The sequence below is a fragment of the Dipodomys spectabilis genome, unplaced genomic scaffold, assembly GCF_019054845.1.
Source record: "Dipodomys spectabilis isolate Male_0828 unplaced genomic scaffold, ASM1905484v1 ptg000189l, whole genome shotgun sequence".
Taxonomy (NCBI): domain Eukaryota; kingdom Metazoa; phylum Chordata; class Mammalia; order Rodentia; family Heteromyidae; genus Dipodomys; species Dipodomys spectabilis.
The window spans coordinates 418,623-426,009 of NW_024870866.1; the positions used below are offsets into that span (position 1 = coordinate 418,623).

At 35.4% G+C, this 7,387-nt stretch overlaps 1 pseudogene; it reads right to left on the minus strand.

Annotated features, from left to right (window-relative positions):
* Window positions 1-296: 296 nt before the first annotated feature.
* On the minus strand, window positions 297-392 carry LOC122121535 (annotated as a pseudogene).
* Between the last annotated feature and the right edge of the window lie 6,995 nt (window positions 393-7,387).

Genomic DNA, 7,387 nt, shown 5'->3' on the forward strand with positions numbered 1-7,387 from the left:
ATAATATATAGGTTCATTATTGTGTCCTTTCAGATTGCATTCCATATAGAAACAGTTTAAGATTCCTTTTTTTCCTAGGTCCTTATAGTATTATATTTCTTTGGGATAAAATGTCAAAGTTGTATAATTTCAAAAGTTTTGTAAAGTTTATGCTACATAAAGGCTTTTCTAGTGTGAAGATTTAATACACTGATGTCAAACTAACTTTTAATTATATGAATTACGTGTATTGATACACTTGTAATTTTGTAATCAAGTTTTTAATAACTTTTTTAATTTCTTATATCTGTAGAATGAAAAATATGGAATATTCACAAATTTTCATATCATCCTTGTGCAAGTGCCATGTTAATCTCTGTATTTTAATTTGGGTATATGTGCTACAGAAGCATGTAGTATCCTCTAAATTTAAGTAGTTAATGAGTCAAACTTTATACAGGCGTATATCCTTGGTTGCCTAACAATGCTATTGATCTTATTTCCCTAAAATTCTGTGAATATTGGAAAAAAATTATATTGTTCAGTCGATTGCTCACATACGCAATTTTTTTATCCGTGACAATTTTAAGTCTTTTTAATGTGGGATTTAATCGTACTTTCAAGTATTTATATATAGGTCCAAAGGTGATGGCTTTTTCAAGTACTTATTTATCCAACTGAGCATTGTGGAGCTAATGGATTCAAAGTAAGCCTTGCGTAAGAGCTACTTCTAAACTTCTACAACTGAAATTTTCCAAATGAGGTCTTACTGACACAAATGTTTACCTGGTCCTTTACTCTTCTTCCCTGTAGGAACAGACCAACCAGAATATCTTACCCTGAGAGTATAGATTATATTACTTGAACAAAATTAATCTTAGTTACAAGGTATCATAGAGAGAGGAACAGTTCAGACTGAACTTTTCATACTAAAATATAATTAATCAAAATATAATTGTTTATAATACCTACCATTTCAAAAGTAGCTAAAGCCAAGAAGGTGAAAAAATTGTTCATATGCATGATGACCTAATGTCCTGGCCTGTCTATCATCCAACCAGGCAGGAACTTACACTGCTGCCTTTCTATAACCAAATATTTTCATAGTTGCAGGAGGAGTCCATATGTTTCTCCTCAATATTAGGCTTTAAATTGATAATGTATTAATCATAATATTTCCTCTTACCTCCAGGCTGTAAATCTACAAGTGGTAAAGCTTTAGGTCTAACTCTATCAAACACTGAGGTAGAGATAATGCAATAATACTTTAAAACAGAGTTGCCTTTGATACACTAACTACAACAGAACAATGTAAAACACGTGCCTTTTCATTATGTTATATATTATTATATATTTTATATTTATATGTGCTGATTTTTTATTTCACACAGTGAAACTTACTAGAATTAGTTGATAATTTGACAAATATATTGATATTTATTTATTCCAATAAAGAGAATTGGAATGTAAATAATTAGGTTTAGAATATATATTAGAATATAAAAAAATAGTGCAATGTCTTCGGCATAAACTTGTGATACCTTCTAAGTGTTCTTGGTCTTCTGAATTCACAGGGTAAAAAAACAATGTTGTTTTCCTCTAATCTATAAGGGATTTTACTCTGCTGCTCTAGTTATAGTTTTAACTCATTATTCCCAAACTGTTTTTCTCCATATTTCTGAAGCATTCCTACTGATTATGGCCAAATTTTGCTGATATGATGTCTAAAAAAATATTATTATTCTGCGGGACCCGTGGGTCCTAGGATCCCAGGTTCCAGTTACCTGCATCATCAGATAATAGTCGCAAAACTTCTCACCTAGGCCTATGTAACATGCCAACAGAAAGTAATTGAAGACCCATCTCAATTTCTCATTTCCTATATTTCAGGACCCCAATTCCTCAAGATGAAGAAATTAGCAGTAAGCAATTTTATAATGCAAGGCAACTTAAAATAGAGGCTGAGATCACAAACTCTGAGAGAAAGTACTGTAATTCAAACTTTCAATTTACAGATGACAAGCCCATATGAGTGAACAAGATCACGAAGTGTCATAAGATTATTTTTAATATCCCTCCCCTATGATTAATGAAATATTTCAATCCAGCATAAGTGGGCAAAAAAATAGTTCCTGGAAGGCTAGATCCTTAATTGGTTTAACAAGTCCCTGAAAACTTAACTTAGAGGTCAAATTTAATTCAGAAAAACATTAATTGAGAAAACCCTTAGTGATTCAAAATATTGGTACTTCAGTAAAACTTGGTTCTCTGGTATAAAAATGTTGTCATTCTCAAACCAATGATAACCTACATTTAATCTCCTGAAAATATATTCCTTTTCAAATAAGCTTTTTAATATCACATTTGCCAAAATAACATTTGACAAGTAGATGATAACTAGGGACATTACAAGTGTTTCAAGTGTATGGAGAAAGTTACAATAGAGTTGATTTATTTACCTACCACTAATTCCAAACAGGTTCAACCATTCATTAAAGTGGAGAAAGAGTACCACCCACCATTGTGTTGTTCAGTAGGTGCCTTCCAGAAATGTGTTAAGTAGATCAGCATCCCATATTTCAAACCCAAACATTAGCACATAAAGAAAATTTCATTACTTAATAAGGTACATTTAATTAATTAATTTATTTTATTTATTTTTTATTTTGAAAATACTGTACAGAAGGGTTACAATTACATGGGCAAGATAATGAATGCATTTCTTTTTTTTTTTTTTTTTTTTTTTGGTCCAGTCGTGGGGCTTGAACTCTGGGCCTGAGCGCTGTCCCTCAGCTCCTCAGCTCAAGGCTAGCGCTCTACCACTTGAGCCACAGCGCCACTTCCGGCTTTTTTCTTTTTGCTTATGTGGTGCTGAGGAATCGAACCCAGGGCCTCGAGCATGCAAGGCAAGCACTCTACCACTGAGCCACCTTCCCAGCCCATGAGTGCATTTCTTATCAAGCATTGTAGCCTCCTCCTTTGTTTCCCCATCCCATCACTTTCCATCCTTCCCCTGCCACGCCCAGACCTCCCTGCCACCCTCCCCCCCCAACTAAAGTTGTAAAGTTCGTTTTCGACATAACGATTTGTACTTCTCATTGTTGCGACGGGTCCAACTGTATCGTTATTTAAACGACTTGTTTTCCCCCCTCTACAAATTATACCGACATCAAATACAGTGAAAGCGGGGGTTACTCTGTGGGGGGAGGGATATACAAAGCAACAAAGAAATAAAATTATAAATGCATTAGAAACAATCACATGAAAAATAAACATTTGAATACATATCTTAGGGTTCTTTTCCCTAACATCACCAATAAGGTACATTTTAAAAAGTCACAAATATTTGCCTCATCATATGTTCTTTTATGTTTTCCTTATCTGTCCAATGTAGTAAGAAATATGACTTTAATTCTTTAATATGGTATTCATCATAGATATGACAAACATAAAATCTATCTTGTATTTCTATCATATTTATCTATAGTAGTAAATTTTAGTTTTCTTGTTTTTCCAAAACTTATAGGTAGTAGAAAATATTTTCCCATGTAAAATAAATTAATCACACCATTGTACAAGGGCATTTATAAAAATTGGTAGTTAGGAATATATTCTAAGCCATTTTTAAACTTTCTTGTTGACTAAAATTAATCATACAAATGGATGAGAATTAAATTATGTTTAGGTGCTTTACGTCTCCAGCCTTTAAATTGTTATTGCAGATGAATAAGTTATTTAAATCTAAGCTGACACCAGTTCAAGTATATGCAGGATTGTAACTCCATGGAATGTATATTAACCTTTCAAAGTATTAACAGACAGTTTAACAGAATGACTAACAGGAAGTTGAAACCAGAGAGTACGCAATTTTAACATGTGATGAAGGAAGTGCAAAATTGTAAATAAATCTTGGAATAGGCGTTAGTTGAGAATCATAAGAGTGACTCTGACCTAGGTGCATTGGACAATTAGATGGATATATTTAATTGTAACACACTTGCACAATCTTCTGTAATTCAGTTAAAAACCACAACCAAAACAAAAACACACAAAAATCACAACCAAACAGCAATCTCTAGAGAGTATGAATAAGACCTCTCAAAATTTTAAGCAGTTTATGAAGAGCAGTCTAAAGAGGGCAGTTTGGGGTAGGGGAGAATTTTGAACAAATTTAAATAGTTTGTCTAAGGTTATAAATCACATACATCTGCTGCAAATGTTATCTTTCTTCTGTGAGTTCTCTTTGTCTAACTGGATACTCTAGTCCTGAGACACACTTGATAGCTTGTGAAGGTAGAATGGAAGAAATAAGATCAAGAACCCATTACTCCACATGTTTTGGCCTCCCTCCACTGCAGAAGCCAATACGCTTAACTAGTGCTTCTAAGAACGTGTTTTCTTACCTTTTCCATTTTCTAAATTCTTTGCCAAACCCGAAATTTTTTAGCTTATGTAATAAGAGATTTGTTCACTATCTCATGTTAATAAGGATTTTATTTTTTGTGAGCCACTTAGAACTGTGAAATCATTTGTTTGAAGTATCCAATCAGTTATTTTTTCTGTGTTTCACTGCTTCACATGCAAAGATATTGTGGAACGTGTTACAAACAGAGAAGTGTAAACCCAATACTTTCTTTCATTGTGGAGGGAACTTTCTCCCTAAATATTTTGATCCAAGTTATCTTTTTCAGAGAATTACTGCTTGGTAATTAAAGGTTAATTCACAAAATTTGATGCCTTGTTTTTTTAAGAACTTTGAATTTAAGTTCCACTACAACTTTGTTTCACAGAGTGAGAGTATATTTCCTGCGTAAGGACAATTCTCAAGGAAACCTACAGGATTTACAGCAAGTTTTCTGAGGTTTGTTTGTTTACTGTGAAAAAGAGCCATCTTCACCCACATTGCTCCCTCTCTACCAAGTCTCCATTGATTTCTTTCAATGAAAGCCAATTCTCCCAGGCAATTTTAACTTTTATTAATAGGCTAAGTTGTTAAAAAGTTTTAACAATTAAAATTTAACTGTCATAACTTTAATACTCTTCTGAAATTTTTTATCAGAACCATGAATTCAACATTCAGGTAACTCTTTAGCACCATGGGTGAAGGCAAAACTCACTCTCCTTGTGGAAAAGAAATTCAGTCTAGAGTTCGCAGAGTCTGAATGAAGGCCATGCAAAGGAAAAATATTTCTACATATGTGTAATATATGTTTACTTGTGTATGTTTATTACATATTATGATTTTTATTAATTATTTTGTATTTATTTTATTTTTTACTTGATTTATTTATTGTTTGTTTGTTGTATTTAGTGTTATTATACACATAATATTTAGTACATTTTGTATATCTATTATCAAATTATATACAATAATTTAGGACATTGACTAATTTTTCATTAATACATTTTTAAGTGTTGAAACATGATATATAATTTAATGGAAGCATTTGTCACAGTCTTCACATGCTTAAAGTCTCTCCAAATATGAGCTTTGTCTTACTTGTCTTTGGACACTTCCTATAGGCATTTTTTAGATGATTTATACTCACAAGCCTTTTCTTGAGGATAGGCAATTTGAGGGATAAAATTGCAAGGCTGGGGCTAGAAATGTGGCATATTGGTAGAGCTTGCTCAGCATGCATGAATGCCAGGGTTTGAATCCTCAGTGCCACATACTCAGAAAAAGCCAGAAACTGTGGAGTGACTCACATGGTAGAGTGCTAGCCTTGAGAAAAGAAGCTCAGAGACAGTACCCAGCCCCTAAGAATAAGCCCCAGGATTGTCAAAACAATAGGCCAGATGCCTGTGGCTCACAACTGGAACCCTGGCTTTTCGGGAAGCTAAGATTTGAAGACCACAGTTCAAAAACAGCCTAGGCAAGGAAAGCCTGTTAGACTCGTATCTCCAATGAACAAGAAAAAGACCCCACCTGACGATGTGGGTCAAGTGGTCGAATGTTCACCTTGAGCTGAAGGGCTCAGGGACCGATGCCCAGGCTTGAGCTGGAGGCACACAAATGGAAAAAAAAAGTGAGGGTTAATCAAATTACTTTCCTTATTTGCTAATTAGGAGAACATTGTATGTAAAATGAATGCTGGTGTACACCAGAATTGGAGTCAGAGCTCAAGGTTCAATTGTAGCACATCCATATGCGCAGCCTCTTAGATTCTAGCATTATAAACTTATGTCGTACAGGGTTCTGAATGGTCCATTTTTGAAAGGCTCTCCAAGCCCCTTGTGATAAGCAGTGGACTTGTATTGTCAATGTCATTACAGTTCTGAACCTAGCAGAACACCCGTAGCTCACGCCTGTTACCCAAGCTCAGAAGGCTGAGGTCTGAGGATCACAGGGTAAAGCCAGCCAGGACCGGAAAATGTATGACACTTTAACTTCCACTTCTGAAAGGTCAGATGTTCAAGAGCTTCTTGTGTTTCCTTTGGTGATGAGAAGTTCTCGAGCTATAGAAGCAGGAAAAAACATTATTGACCCATCATGTGTTCAAATGAAGTTCTCAGGATCCAAACCCTAGCCCTGTTAGCATGATGAACTCCAGTGTAACACTATATTTGAAGGACAGAAAACAGTTGCAAAAGCCAGTCTAGGTGAAGAGATCTATGCCTGCAGGATTAGGTGACAGAATGTACACACTCAACAGGGATGTGAGCTGGAAAACCACTTCATTCATTCCAGGCACAGACAGCATTGTGGGGAAACCTGAAATATTTATTAGAGTTACACCATGGTCAGGCTTTTCTCTGCCTCTTCAAACAATGACTAATTAACCTTCCTCCCTCAGGTGAAGGGAGCCTCAGCCTATCTTTAGGTTAACAATAGAGCACCAATTTAGTGGGGAAGAAGGGAGGAACAGAGCAGAAAAACCTTGCCATCTGGTCTTAAGGAATGGGTTTTTGACTCTCCATCTGTCAGATTTGAAGACCCTTCTTCTGCCTCTGCCAGTCTTTTCTCCTTCCTTCATTCTCCACATCATTAATGCAAGTCCCCAGTCCAAGGAGAGGCAGGGCCCTTTCTCTTCTGTCGCCAAGCACCTGAGTTAGAACCTGGCTCTGCCCACTTGACTCTGGGGCCCTCAGTTGCCTGAGAAGTGGGAAAGAGACAGTCTTCCTGCTCTGTGGTAGTGTGAAGGCGATGCTGGTGGCCTGGCACACTGCAGAAGGCCTCATGACTGGGACTTATTCCCTTCTTTCCTCCTGACATCCAAGACCATATTCATCTCTCATCTTTCTATGTATCTAGTATCTATCTATGTATCTATCTATGTGTCTATCTATGTATCTATCTATGTGTCTATGTATTTATGTATGTATCTATCTATCTATCTATCTATCTATCTATCTATCTATCTATCTATCTATCTATCTATCTATCTATCTATATTTATCTGCATGC